The sequence below is a fragment of the Prunus mume genome, linkage group LG6, assembly GCF_029339155.1.
Source record: "Prunus mume cultivar Tortuosa linkage group LG6, ASM2933915v1, whole genome shotgun sequence".
Classification (NCBI taxonomy): Eukaryota; Viridiplantae; Streptophyta; class Magnoliopsida; order Rosales; family Rosaceae; genus Prunus; species Prunus mume.
The window spans coordinates 9,225,569-9,242,071 of record NC_142703.1 but is presented as its reverse complement, the minus strand read 5'-3'; positions in this window follow the sequence as shown (position 1 = coordinate 9,242,071).

The following is a 16,503-nucleotide window of genomic DNA, read 5'->3' as shown; positions in this document are numbered from 1 at the left end:
TTCATTTATACTCAACTGGCCTTCTCTTCTGCTCAAACAAAACGGCTCGTGTTAGAAAGTCCAGTCGTTTTCCCCGCCAGAGAGGTCTTCTCAGAATAACAGAATGTCGTGCAAAAGTTGCGACCCAAAAACAGAATGCCGTGTAGGAATTCAGCACATGCAAAAAATTGAGACCAAACCTACAGACATTCAGGGACCAAAGTAAGGTTTCGCTTTTCCACCAAGTTTTGAGTACAAAAAATTTCAGAACATGACGAAGCAGAATTGAGATATATATATATATATACATATAGCGTGAAGAATGGTCCAGTCAAACTCAATCCAGATTGCAGCCTTAAACCTCAACATATATCTGCTGTTTTATTGACTTCAAAATTGAGGATAAGAAAATTCCTATCAGAGTAAGTCAACACAAAATCGCGGTTTAACATTTTGTCAAACTTTTGGGGTGTCAAGGTCCTTTGCAAACCAGAGAGTAAATAAACACATATGAAATTTTAACAGAAAAACTAAGACAACCGGGTTTGAATTCGTTTTCTTTGTGCCTGAAAATGCATGACATTGTAGAAGAAAAAAAAAAAGTCTGTTTGCAAGACTCCTCTGTTCTGACCCATTCAATTTTTAATGTTGTGCTTCACCTCAATTATATATAGTTTGGCCTTCCGTTTTGTCTTTGTCTTGCTAAACAATGTACTTGAACAAGAAGAAAATGTTTGAATGTGTTGTTAGTATTTGTGTGTGCCAACCCTTTACCCGACATGACATGCTCAATACTTTAGACAAAAAAATTGAATTTTCATGGTGATGACTCAAGACCTTGAAAATATGATATATGATAGTCGCTATTTATCAATATTATTGTTTAAGTCGCTATTTTATTTTTATTTTTACAATATAAAAGAATCGAACTCTTGACTTAGCCTAATTCTAATTCATTTCTTTACCCACTTTCACCCTCGGAATGGTGAACCTAACGTCATCTTCATATGTAAAAAACTTGACCTTGTTGTTTGAGCATATGTCAAATTCCTCGTTCTTATTTTATATTATTACGTAATCACTTATTATCTTTTGTTCCATAAATTTCTTTATCACTATTTCCAAAATTGTAAACAATGGAAAACAATTGAGTATGTTAATTGCATGCATGACTCAGGTTAATGCATATTTTAGATATCATGCATGTGAAAATGGCGAATGAAGGAAATATTTTGGTAGAGAAGATCTCTGTATTTGATTGATACGTGAATATATAATATAGCTACAGCTTTATACAAACTGAGAAAGTCTTATTCTAGGAAGGAAATAAAACAATTGAATGACATATATACAAGGAATCAATCAATGACCCTATAATCTGGGCATGTCAAATATGACTTGAGACTCACTATTCATTTTTCAAAATGAGTTTCCACAAGGGTCGGCTTCAAATTGTGGAAGCTAGCTAGTGTGAGGTCAATTACCTTTTCTTGTCTCTTTGGCACCATCGAAAACAATAAGCTGTAGTAATAAATTGACCTCAAAGTTCTTTTCAACTCACTGTTAAAGGTAAATAGACAAGAAAATAAGTTGGTTTTAATTATCTTCTCTCTTAAAGATACAAAGTATATGAGATTTATACAAGTTACACATACATGGGAAAAAAATAAATTAAAAAGAATTGAATTTCTCTTGGTATTATTCTGTTAAATTCTATACATTGTGAAGTTGATACACATTTTCTACAACTTACACAACTTACTGAAGAACAAAAAACAAGAAAATCCCAGAAAATTAAATCAACTGAATGTTGGGAACTAAAATCATTGGTATGGCTGAACTTGGATATGCAGATGCCCCCCTCTGCAGGCTCTCCTAGCTCTTTGTTTGGTACTCTACTTCAAGGGATTGTCGGATTAGAGCCGCTGGACGGGACGGTACCGCTAAGGATTTGCTTGATCAGAGGGAAGAAGGGACGATTAAGATTAGAACTGCCCCTAATTTGCAGAGCATCTTTCTTCATCCTCATCGTCAAAGTTTCTTCCCCATGCAGCACTCTGCAGGCCTCGTATGAGTGCATGCTCATAAGAAAAACTACTACCATGGCCACCAAAAGCATGTTTACAAACTTCATTTTGTTGGGCAAATAGGAAAAAAATTGCTTTTGCTGCTTTTTTCTTTTTGGATTTCTTTTTTGTGATCGCTCTGCAACGCAAACAAAAGATGTAATGAATGAATGAATGAAGAATAGATGGGGCAATGGGGCTTTTTATAGATACGCATATCATAATGGACCAATTTTGCATGACGTGAGTTTGAATATATAAATCTATTCGTTGTTTTGACTATTTGACGATTATGTTAAAGTGGAATTGAATGGGTCGTGCCATACCCAAAAGGAACCGGGTTTGTGAACCTTATATACTCCAATTGAAAGAGTTGATAGTATATCAAAATGCAAAACACCTTTTTTTTTTCTTTTTTTTTGTTTTGTTAATATTGTAATTCAAAATATTTTAGGTAGAATTTATTTTTTTACTTATTTTCTAATTAAGTTTACCTGATTCAAATTTTATTTTAAAATAAAAAATTAGTAGTACTAGAGGTATGTTGACCTATTCTTCTTACTATTTGCTTGCATCGCAAAAATAAATAAACACGTCGCATACTGGAACTGAGAATTGAGCTTGGCAGGGAGGGAAGCGTGTACACGGCTTTTGAAAGTTGAATGTTTTGAACTTGAAAAGTATTGGTGTGTGTTAACCTTTTACACGACATGATGGATACACTACTTGGGTTGTGTCAAATGAATCTTAAAGTAGTTTATTGGGAATCATATTTCATAACCAAATGCGATAATTTAAACTACAAAGAGGAGAGGTTTCTCTCACACACACACTTAGGGCTGTTCACAGTTTGATAACCGTTTCTTGGAGGAGTTGCCGACCACCGAACCGGAGGTCATCGGTGCACCTATTTTGGAGACCGCCGCCGTGCCGAGGAGATGCAAGACCGACTACAATCGGCACGCCGAGAAGTCGGTGCGGTTTGGTTTGGTTCAGCGAGCATCGATGGTAGAGGATTGAACTGAGATTAAGGACCACTGGTTGAGGGTATGGGAGGAAGAAGAAGAAAAGAAGAAGAAGATGGAGAGAAGAGGGAAAGAAGAAGAAGAAAATGCAGCTATTTACCCAAAAAAAAAAAAAAAAAAATGCAGGAGGAAAAGGAAAGAAAAAGATGGAGAGAGACGGAAGAAAGAAGGGACTGGGGTGGGAGAAAAGAAAAAGAAAAGGAGAGTGTGTGGGGCAGGAAAACCCTAACTTTAAAAAAATGTTTAGATTGTAATAAATAATACAATTATACACACATTACACAAGAAGGCACATCAGTCCAGTGGTATTTGGGCTTTATTTATGAACTATGAGCAGAGTTCGATTCCCCATCATGGCATTTGTCTAAATTTTTAGGCAATTTAATGAAATCGGTCCGGGGTCTGCAGGTTTTCCTACTGATTTCAATAATTTGAATGGACCAACCAAAAAATGGGTCCGGTTCGGCCAGTTCGGTCGGGTTTTCGGTAATATTGTGGAGAAACCACTGATATGCAAATCAAGATTCTTTTCCATCAATTATGTACTATTTATAGCCTAAAACACATCAAATGTAATGACACAACATGTTACATTTTTTTTTTTTTAATATAAGTAATCTAAATTATTCTAATATATGCAAAAAGGGTCTAACTCAGTGAAAATAAGGAGTATTGACTGGTAGACCAATGATTTTAGATTTGAACCCTTATGACACTTTGGTATATGGATTGTCATGTCATGTGCCACATTAATTAACTAAAAATTGGTAAATGGGTTGATGCTCATTGTAGATAGCATGCCCCTAATGTGAAATATTAGACTTTGTGCATCTACTATGCGTGCGAAGTGAATTTCCAAAAGGGTTGGCTTCAAATTGTGTCAGCTAAATTTACCAAAGTGAAAGATGTGAGCAAAAACACGGCACCAAATAGAGAATGATCGTTGAAACCAACTTTTTACTGAATGTGACCTTTTATTTTTCTCTTTGACACGAAACGATAAGTTCGACTTGAAGGTGCCTGCCAAATATGGCATGTACGTATCACGGTCAACTAAGGTCAGAGGTGCTTGCTTCTGGTGATGTTGTGATGTTTACTATGTACGTGTTTGATTTTGGTCCAAAATTGCAGCATGAACTATATATTTGCACATCTGCAGTGTAATTTCTATATATTTCTATATTCAAATATTGAAGTAAAACAATAGCATATAATAAAAGAAGTAAAAGCATTTCTAGATTTTATTTTTCATTTGCTGGTCGACAAAAAGGAAATATATTTTAAACTCATATCTGTTATTCCATACTTGATATTATTTTGTCAAATTCATATACATTTTGTATAACTTACACAACTTACTAAAGAACAAACAAACAAAAAAGAAGCCCCAGCTTTCAGGTATTTTTCCTGTGCTTAATTATTCATTACCTAGAAAATTAAGTTGATTAAATCTTTGGTGGTTGATGGTTGAACTTTGATATGTAGATGCCCCCTCTGCAAACGTACGTACTACTTCAAGGTTTCGTGGGATTTGGACCGCTGGACGGGACAGTACCCCTGAGTATCTGCTTGATCAAAGGGAAGAAGGAGGGAGGATTAACACCCCTAATTTGCAAAACATCTTTCTTCATCCTCGTCACCATCAAATTTTCTTCCCCTTGCAACACTCTGCAGGCCTCATATGAGTGCATGTTCAGAAGAAAAACCACTACCATGGTCACCAAAATCACGTGTACAAACTTCATTTTGTTGGGCAAATGACAAGAAATGTTTTTTTTTCTTAGGGTTGGGTTCCTTTTTTTTGATCGCTCTGTATGCAATGCAAGCAAAAGATTGAATGAATGAATGAATAATAGAGGCGAGATATAGGGCTTTTTATATGCATCAATATGGACCAACTTACATGAACATGAGTTGGATTTTTTCAATATATGTATCTATTTTATTCTTTGTTTTGACTATTGACAATTATGTTAAAGGGTTTAGGATTGAATGGGTCGTCGTCATGCCCAGAAGGGGAACTGAGTTTTACTAATGCACATGTGGCCAAAATTTATAATTTGGATTAGACATAATTAGAATTTTGGGTTCTAAGATTTTTGGACTTTGGGTTATATTAGGAACTTTAAATCCTTAAATATAAATTATTAAAATGAAAACAAATAACATAATATAACAAATAAAAGTTTTGATAAAATAATAATTAAATATTGGAAATAAAATAAATTGTTGGAACTTTTGGTTCCAGTTTAGAAAAAATTCAAAGAACTACAAGTCTTGATTTGCTAAGAATTGTAGAATTCCAAGTCCTGTATAAATTCGAGTCTTTATTTAATTATATAAGAATAATTTAGGACTTCCGTTCCTTGCATAAAATAAAAACCCAAAGTCCTAGGTTCTCCATGATTCCAGCATTACAACTACTATATAATATTAAATCCAACTTTGCAATCATGATACTTGCCACATGGATAAGACTAACTTGCTCTGATCAGATGACATGCAAACGAAGAGATGGTGGGGACTCAGCTCAGGTCAACAAGCACTCACGTATTGATTCATGAAATAAATATCATAAATTCTTTTTTGTTTTGTTCTTGGATTATGGGATGAAAATTGTGATATTTTTGGATCATAATTAGAAAGCAGAGAACAACCCACTATTTATTTCCCATTTGATGATTAAAGACAGACCCTAAACCTTAGATGGAGTCGACTTTTGTTCCCTTTGCACCATTGGTCCTCTTCATTGGTTAAACATAACAAAAGGGAAAACGTATGTGCATGAGAGAGGAATATCTGAAGTGGAAACATCAAAATGTTCATTGTTTAAAGTCCTAATCCGCGTATAGTAGCTCTTATTTTATTTTTGTAAGACTATCCAAGCTTTGCGGAATGCTGGAACTCTCTATGTGGCTCGGTCATATTTTATATATAACACCATTGAAGCATTGTCTTTGGATTTGCCTGTAAAGAAACAACTGGGGAGGGGACGGAACTTGAACTTATTCTGATTCTCCATGATGTAGTTTGTGCTTATATCTCAGACTGAACATTATCTTTATATTCCACCAAAAGGAGAATGCAGAAGACAGAGTTTGAAATCTTCTGTTAAGCTACATTAAACTAATAAAACCTAACAGACAGTGGCTATTATGCTTCACCTGGTCCATTGCGGCCAGCATATTTGTAAAGCCCATCAATGTACAGCGGACTGAGATATATAGATCCTTACCTGTTAGTGAGGTGCTAATTAGTTAAGGTTGAATTCATATGAGTTTCATATATTGTATCAGTTGTTTTTCCAGACTCCTGAGATTAAATATAGATAAAGTTCTGTGTTAAATAGCTTTTTCTTTTCTTTCTTTCTTTTTCTCCCAGCGCATCCATCACTCTTTACTGGTGTAACATCTAAAATTTATCTGCTCAGTAGCGTCATATCTCAAAAGTCAGTGATTCTCATGTTTTCCCCCTGGCAAACTTTAGCCAAAAAGGTTTTCTATGAGTTCACCACATAGAAAACTTTACATGTATTTTCAACAGATTCACTGGTGTTTACCAGCCGTATACAAATATGAGTCTATCTCTCTTTCATTTTTCATTTATATTCAACTGGTCTTCTCCTTTGTTAAAACAAAACGGCTCGTGTTAGAAAGTCCAGTCGTTTTCCCCACAAGAAAAGTCATCTCAGAACTACCAAATGTCGTGCAAAAGTTGCGACCAAAAAAGAGAATGTCGTGTAGGAATTCAGCACATGCCAAAAATTTGAGACCAAAGCTGCAGACATTCGGGGATCAAATAAGGTTTCACGTTTCCACCAAGTTTTGAGTGCAAAAAATTTCAGAACATGACGAAGCAGAATTGAGATATATATATGGCGTGAAGAATGGGCCAGTCAAACTCAATCCAGATTGCAGCCTTAAGCCTCAACATATATGGCGACTTTTATCTGCTGTTTTATTGACTTCAAAATTGAGATATAAGAAAATTCCTATCAGAGTAAGTCAACCCAAAATCGCGGTTTAACATCTTGTCGAACTTTTGGGACATCAAGGTCCTTTGTAAACTAGAGAGTAAATGAACGCATATGAAATTTTAACAGAAAAACTAAGGCAACAGGGTTTGAATTCGTTTTCTTTGTGCCTGAAAATGCATGAGGTTGTAGAAAAAAAAAGGTCTGTTTGCAAGACTCCTCTTTGTGCTTCACCTTAATTATATATAGTTTGGCCTTCCGTTTTGTCTTTGTATTGCTAAACAATATACTTGAACAAGAAGGGGAAAAAAAAATTATCAAACTAGTATCTTATCTTTTTCAATAAACGAATGTTTGCATAGAGAAAATGTGTCAATTTACAACATGTTTAAGTTTTGTAGCTCGAGTGGTTAAAAGCATTTACCCTGCACCCGAGGTCCTAACTTCAATTCCCCTTCCCCCAATATCGCATGTATAAAATTAAAAAAAAGTTTGGTAGAGACATTAAAACTGAAGCATGTTAAGTTTACAAATAAAAAATTACACCTAACCTCTAGCTATTGTTCCTTCATAAGAATCTGATATACTTGTCACACACGCAGTGGCTCCAGAACTGAAGCAATGGTAGACAAAACTGCCTTGCCATCTCCCATGAAATTAAGAGATGATATAAAGTACTCTGTATATTTCTAGTGATGATCAGATTATAAATCAGTAAGACCAATATGCTCTTTCAGTGATCAGATTATCTTAGGGGAGAGAGAGAGACCAATATTCATCCTCAACTTCATCAACATCTTACTGTACATTGTCATTTTCGATCTTCAATGCAATATATTGATGAATTAAAATCTAAGGTTGATGGTTGAACTTTTGATGTTTTGATGCCCCTCTGCAGCAGACTGCAGAGTTTAGGGTTTAGGGAAATTATATGACTTTGAATTTTCAAAGATATTTATCTAGCCATAGCAATTTCGTTGTTTTGACTAATGACGGTCGTGTCAAAAGGTTAGAAATAATTGAACGGGTCATGCCAGAGGAACCTGGGTTTCAAAATGAATCTTCATGTTATATACAATGCATTGCTACATACGAAATTCACCTCGGAAAATGCCATTTCATTTAGTTGCTGTCATTTACTATAATTTTGTTAGTGTTCTCTCACGTGGAAAACTTACAAGTATTGTAATTAGAATCTAACAAATGTTCTCTCTCGTTGCTTGCTTCGCAAACTGAGGACTAAAGAGGAAAAAGCTTGGCGGGGAAGCATTTACAAGGACCTTGAAAGTTTGAAGTTTTGGCGTGTGCTAAACTTTTACACGATAATTTTAGACCCAAAAAAATTGAATTTCAAAGTGATGACTCAAGACCTTGAAAGTATGGTATGTAGAATGAGCAAATGTACTTAATTATATTAACTAATCTCTCTATTTATCATTATATTATTACGTAATTCGCTTTTTTTTAGTACAAGCGATAGTCTAAACTACAGGGGAGGCGCACACACACAACTATGATGTCGTGGGAATTCAAACTTGAGTTAACACCGCTTTCACCACTTGAGTTAACACTGCTAACCCCAAGGGCTTGTTATTACCATATATCTTCATTTTTATCATTTCATCAAGATCAAATTATACAAATGAAGATATAATTAACCTCAGGTATACATACTTGGGCATATCAAGTGCATGCATTGTCAATAAACTTAATTATTCCTCGTTATAAATTGTTTATTTGAGTAATGTATGGTGACAGTTTTTCTTTCCCTATATTTTACTTAATTACTTATTATATTTTGCATATTCACTATTCAAAATGAGCTTCCAAAGTGTTGGCTTGAATTTGTGGAAGCTAATTAATCTACCAAAGTGTGAGCAAACAACGTGACATCACCAATCAAAGGAGTTGAACCCAAGGCGAACTTTTCTTTCTCTTTGGCACCGTCGAATTAAACAATAAGTTTATGCTAAGTATAAAAATTGACCTGAAAGTGCTTTTCTGAACAGATATGGTATTTGTCACTGTACACACCACAACTGTCAGAAGTGCTTCTACTTATGTTACTATGAACGTATTGAATCTGGTCCAAAATTTGCAGAGCAAGTAATTTCTGGTGTAGTAAAACGGGAAATTGCTTTTAAACTTAAATAGATGAGAAAATGAATTCATTTTACATCTTCTGTTCTATCTTAAAGATACAAGTACTTATATGCATGCGAAAAAATAAATTAAAAAGGATGAATTTTTATTCTGTCAAATTCATATACACTGTGAAGTTGATACACATTATGTACAACTTACACAACTTACTATAAAGAACGAAAAACAAAAAGCCCCAGCCGTACATTTTCCTGTGCTTAATTATTCATTACCAAGAAACTTAAATTAATTAAACGTTTGAAACTAAAATCATTGATTGATGGTTGAACGTTGTTATGTAGATTCCCCCCTCTGCAGAGTCCTAGCTCTTTGTTTGGTACTCTACTTCAAGGGATAATTGGACTACCGCGTGTGGGCGGGACAGGACCACTAAGCACTTGCTTGATCAAAAGGAAGAAGGGAGGATTAATTTTAGAACTGCCCCTCATTTGCAGGACATCTTTCTTCATCCTCATCGTCAAGTTTTCTTCCCCACGCAACACTCTGCATGCCTCATACGAGTGCATGTTCATAAGAAAAACAACTACCATGGCCACCAAAACCATGTGTACAAACTTCATCGTGTTGGGAAAATAAGAAAAAAAATTCCTTTTCCTGTTTGGGTTTCTTTTTTTGTGATCGCTGTGTATGCAAATGCAAGCAAAAGATGGAATGTATGAATGAATAATAGATGGGGGATATGAGGCCTTTTATATACAGATATGTATGCATCAATTCAATATGGACCAATTTACACATGACTTGAATTTTTGACTCTTGACGACTACGTTATTTTGTATATAGGGTTAGAATTGAATGAGTCGGGTTTTACCGTATTGTGAACTCATACTCCGAATATATCAAAATGCAAAACACCTTTTTCTTCTTCTTTTTTTGTTTTTGTTGTAATTCAAAATATTGTAGGTATAATTTATATTCGTTTACTTAATCTAGTATATTTTGCAATTAAGTTTTCCTGATTGAATTTTTATTTTATTTTAAAATAAAAAATTAGCAGTGCTAGAGGTATGTATTGACCAACCCTTGTTGACTTATTCTTCTCACTATTTGCTGAGGGGAGTGTGTACACGGCCTTTGAACGTTGAATGTTTTGTACTTGGAAGTATTTGTGTTGTTGTGTGTGGTGCTAACCCTTTTACACGACAGAATTAATATCTTAAATTGTAGTTGATTGGAAAATATGTTTTATTACCACAGCACCTATAGATAGCTGCAATATTTGAAGGTAAGGGTAATAAAAACATCATGTTATTGACTATATTTACTTGCTGGGGAGAATTCGATTTGAAAGTAAGGGTGATATTATTCTGTCAAATTCATACACATTGTATAGGTTTTTGTACAACTTAAACAACTTACTAAAGAAAAGAAAAAAAGACTCAGCTTTGAGGTATTTTTCCAGTGCTAAATTATGCATTACCAAGAAAATAAATAAATAAAATGTTTGGAACTAAAATCTTTGTTTGGCGCTCTCTACTTCAAGGTTTCGTAGAATTCGAACCGTCAGACGGGATAGGACCTCTAAGTATCTGCTCGATCAAAGGGAAGAAGGAGGAAGGATTAACACCCCTAATTTGCAAAACATCTTTCTTCATCCTCATTACCATCAAATTCTCTTCCCCATGCAACACTTTGCAGGCCTCATATCAGTGCATGTTCAGAAGAACAACCACTTTCATAATCACCTATTCATAGGCTTATAATGAAACAAATTATGCATTAAAGGCTACTAATTACATAAGTTACAACATATCAAAACAATAATCTAACCTCTGTATTTATAACATAATCTAACCTTTTATTTTTGTCCCACATAGCTAGGTTGGATTTGTGGATCCTATAGTACTTGAAGAGTGACATAAATAATAATGGCTGCTAGGTTGTTTTTGATCAATTTATTGCTTGCTCCGCAAACTGAGAAGTAATAAGAAGTAAAGGTCGGTGGGGAAGCGACCTTGAAAATGTTTGAATGTCTGTAGTGTTGGTGTGTGCCAGCCTTTTACACGACATGACATGCTCAATACTTTAGACAAAACATAATTTAAATTTTAAATGGTGATGACTCAAGACCTTGAAACTATCATCATATATGTAGAACCCTTTGTCAGAGGTGCTTCTGCTTATGCTACAGTGAACGTGTTGAATTTGGTCCAAAAATTGTAGAGCAAGTAATATATTATATTTTGAAATTCTGCAGATTGCTTTTAATTATAAACTCACTGTTAAAGGTAAATAGATAAGAAAATAAATTGGTTTTAATTATCTTCTCTCTTAAAGATACAAAGCACTTGAGATTTATACAAGTTACACATACATGCATGCGAAAAAAAATAAATTAAAAAGAATAAATTTCCTCTTAGTATTATTCTGTCAAATTCTATACATCGTGAAGCTGATACACATTTTGTACAACTTACACAACGTACTAAAGAACAAAAACAAGAAAACCCCAGAAAATTAAATCAACTGAATGTTGGGAACTAAAATCATTGGTATGGCTGAACTTGGATATGCAGATTCCCCCCTCTGCAGAGTCCTAGCTCTTTGTTTGGTACTCTACTTCAAGGGTAACATCAGCTAACAAATTGGACTAGGGCCTTGGGGTGGGACAGTACGGCGAAGGATCTGCTTGATCAGAGGGAAGAAGGGACGATTAAGATTAGAACTGCCCCTAATTTGCAGAACATCTTTCTTCATCCTCGTCGTCAAAGTTTCTTCCCCATGCAACAGTCTGCAGGCCTCGTATGAGTGCATGCTCATAAGAAAAACTACTACCATGGCCACCAAAAGCATGTTTACAAACTTCATTTTGTTGGGCAAATGGCAAAAAATTGCTTTTGCTGTTTTTTTCTGTTTGGGTTTCTTTGTTTGGTCGCTCTGTATGCAATCCAAGCAAATGATGGAATGAATGAAGAATAGATGGGGGATATGGGGCTTTTATAGATACGCATATCGCAATGGACCAATTTTGCATGACTTGAATTTTTGAATATATAAATCTATTCGTTGTTTTGACTATTTGACGATTATGTTAAAGGGTTAGAATTGAACGGGTCGTGCCATACCCAAAAGGAATCGGATTTGTGAACCCTATATCAATTGAAAAAGTTGAGAGTAGAAAACACCTTCTTCTTTTTTCTTTTTCTTTTTAAATATTGTAATTCAAGATATTTTAGGTAGAGGTATGTTTGACCTATTCTTCTTACTATTTGCTTGCATCGCAAAAAAAGAAGAAAACGTTGCACACTTGAACTGAGAATTGAGCTTGGCAGGGAGGGAAGCGTGTACACGGCTTTTGAACGTTGAATGTTTTGAACTTCAAAGTATTGGTGTGTCACACAGGATGTACAGTATATACACTACTTGGGTTGGGTCAAATGAAATTATACAAATGAAGATTTAACATCAAGTACTCTGGCGGAACCACTATGTGGGCTGCCATGGACTGTAGCCCAATGAAGGTTTTGGGAGAAAAAAATTATTACGCCTATATAGGCTATCTTAACCTAAAAATAAATTAAAAATATATTCAATTTCATATCTTATACCAATACCAATAGGCATAGTCAGAGGTCTTCCACATTTATATTTGGTGTCAAAAATTGTCCCAACATCAATTTTAATCTTTTTTAATTAATTTATCTCTAAAAGAAAAGTATTTTTCCAAATGAAATTCACCCTTTTGTGAATAATATAGCTCTAATTCAATTTTTTTTTGTGTTTACAACTAGCGTGTTTATAAGATTTAATGTATACTTTTATTTATAGAAAAAACTATAGACACTATAAGTACCAAACAAAAAATTATCATTAGATTTTAAGCTAACAACTTTAGTTAGTTCACCTGTTGAAAAGTTCATGATTCTGTCCTTGCTCAAGTATATATACTACTTGGTTTGTATCAAGTGCATGCATCGACAGTTTTCCTTTCGATATTTTTATTACTTAATTACTTATTATATTTTGCATATTCACTATTCAAAATGAGCTCCAAAAGTGTTGGCTTCAATTTGTGGATGCAAATTAATTTACCAAAAAATCTGCTTGGTTACAAATGTGGACTTGGGATTTATTGGGAAGAAGTCTTGTTTGGGAATCTAGAATTGCTCTTTAAGAAATCTGCAGATAAAATTTTTGGCGTAGAGACAGGAAAAGGAAGGAGAAAAGAGAGAGAAGAGAAAGGAGGGTGGGGGGGGAGAATGTTAGTTAAGGCACATATATATATATATATATATATTTCTAGTTTGCAAAAGTTTTGGGAGAGTGAAGGCTACATCATTCAGGGAGAGAAACTCTCATGTAATATGGATAACACTTTTTGTTATCTCCGACTAATAATGCAATGATATGTAGGATAACTTTTCCACGTGTCATTGTGTTATTGGCCTGGAATAGTAAAACAATGCTAATCCCATTACATGTAAATTTTTTAGCATCTTAAGGCCATGACATACCAAGGCCTCTTTGAGGACTTACAGAGGGAGTCTTAGCTCCTTTTTTGGTTTTTATAGATTATCTACCAAGAGAGATTGTCGGCGACGGGACTTGAACCTAGGCCTGGATAGCGAAGAGAACAATCCTTCTTTTTTAATTAGGAGTAAATTGGATTTTTATTTGAAGGATGATACGTCAACTTTTAAATCCTTTAGATTAAATTTTAATGAGATGACATGTGTATGACAAAAGTCAAGCAGATCATGGTAAATAAAATCATAGTAAAGGATCCAAGTCTATGTTATTAAGGGTTAATTTCGATTTGGTACCTGAAGTTGCATCCTTAAGGCAAGTTTGTCCATACACTTTTAATTTTAACAATGCAATACATCGGTATTGAATAATTGTTGCAATGTGATTCTGCGATTAAATTGACTATTAAAAATATATGTTAAGTGCTGATAATATATGTCAAGTGCTGATGTGGGCATGTGGGATCCACTTTTTTGTTTAATTGAAATAAAATATTTTAAAAAACTAGAATTAAATTTAATAAATAATTATTAAATATTGAAAAACCGCAAAAAGCAAAAGAAAAAAAAAACTCCATCCCTCCCTCTCTTTCTCTGCAACTCTTTCTCTGAAGCGGCCATGGAAACAGATTGAGATCACAGCCTTCAGCTGGGAGGGGGGAGAGACCACATAGTAGTAGATCCAAATCCACTCTAACTTGGAGGTATAAAAATTAAATTAAACTATAAATATCTAAATAGTGCTCCAAAAATCCCTAATTGAATTTCAGTGAAGTCAAAGCAAACCAAAAATCCTTGTAGTCGCATCCAAGCATCTAACAATGGCCGCTCAAGAAGGCGACAGTTGTGAAGACGATGCAATGGCATGTAGATGTCTCCATTCTCCTTGCACCGACTCAACATTGCCTCTGGTCCATTAACTCAAATGTCTTCATCAGGCAGCTTCCGTCTCAAGGTTTCTCTGTCCAGCTCTAGCATGCCACTACCACACTCCTCACTCTCCTCGATGACCACCGTCGAACCCTAGCACCAGCCCACTAGGCCCCACTCTCACGACCTTGGACTCGCATCGCTGACCTCTCAAAATCCTAGAGCTAGGATCCAGAACCGGCCTCATCGGAATCGACACCGCTGTCACGCTGGGGGGCTTAGTAAAGGGGGGAGAGAGAGAGAAAACGGTGGATTTTGAAGATTAATATTAAACAAATAAAGTCCAATTATTATTTTTTTGTCTTTTTGGAACCGGGAGGAGCAGGTTGTGTAGGTAAACATTTAGCAATTTGACCTTTTTGTATTTAAATAAATGTGAACCATTGATCTCATCTAACAACCCAGCAATTTGATGTATCCATATATTAGAATTTTCGTCGTCTTCTCTAACCTAGTTCCCTTCTTTATGCTAATTTCTCTCTCTCTCACGCAGCTTCCTCCCTCATTTTCTCCACCTCTCTCGTTCTCTCTCTTTTTGAATTCTATCTTCCCTCTCTCCATTCGCTCCCTCCACAGATTCTCCATCCACGACTATAGATTCCTCCAGTCCTATCAAAAGGTTTTTGTCTCTCTCTTTTCAAGACAGATTTGAGTCAGTCACAATCTTTAGAAAACTTTAAGTGAGATCTTAGTTCTATGCCTAAGGAGTTGCTAGAATTTGTCAATAAGCATTATCTCTCTACTCTCTGCACTCTCAACCAACAATTTGATATTCAAAATGAGTTTTTAACTCCAGCACATGAGATTTATAGAAGTTACACATACATGAGAAAAAAATAAATTAAAAGAATGAATTTCCTCTTGGTATTATTATGTCAAATTCTATACATTGTGAAGCTGATACAGATTTTGTACAACTTACTAAAGAACAAAAAACAAAAAAACCCAGAGCTTGGGGGTATTTTCCTGTGCTAATTATTCATTATCAAGAAAAATAAATCAACTAATTGTTGCGACTAAAATCATTGGTATGGCTGAACTTGGATATGCCCCCCCTCTGCAGGCTCTCCTAGCTCTTTGTTTGGTACTCTACTTCAAGGGATTGTCGGATTGGGGCCGCCAGAAGGGACATCACCGCTAAGGATCTGCTTGATCAGAGGGAAGAAGGAACGGTTAAGATTAGAACTGCCCCTAATTTGCAGAACATCTTTCTTCATCCTCATCGTCAAAGTTTCTTCCCCATGCAACAGTCTGCAGGCCTCGTATGAGTGCATGCTCATAAGAAAAACTACTACCATGGCCACCAAAAGCATGTTTACAAACTTCATTTTGTTGGGCAAATGGGAAAAAATTGCTCTTGCTGCTTGTTTCTGTTTGGGTTTCTTTGTTGGTCGCTCTGTATGCAATGCAAGCAAATGATGGAATGAATGAAGAATAGATGGGGGCTATGGGGCTTTTTATAGATACGCATATAATGGACCACTTTTGCATGACTTGAATTTTTGAATATATAAATCTATTCGTTGTTTTTGACTATTTGACGATTATGTTGAAGGGTTAGATCAAAATTCAAAACAGCTTTTTTTTTTTCTTTTTTCTTTTTTAAATATTGTAATTCAAAATATTTTAGGTAGAATTTATATTTGTTTACTTATTTTCTAGTATATAATTTGCAATTAAGTTTACCTGATTCAAAATTTATTTTATTTTAAAATAAAAAATCAGTAGTACTAGAGGTATGTTGACCTATTCTTCTTACTATTTGCTTGCATCGCAAAACATAAAAGTCGCACACTGGAACTGAGAATTAAGCTTGTACACGGCGTTTGAACGTTGAATGTTTTGAACTTTAAAGTATCGGTTTGTGCTAAACTTTTACACACGACAGGATATACAATCAT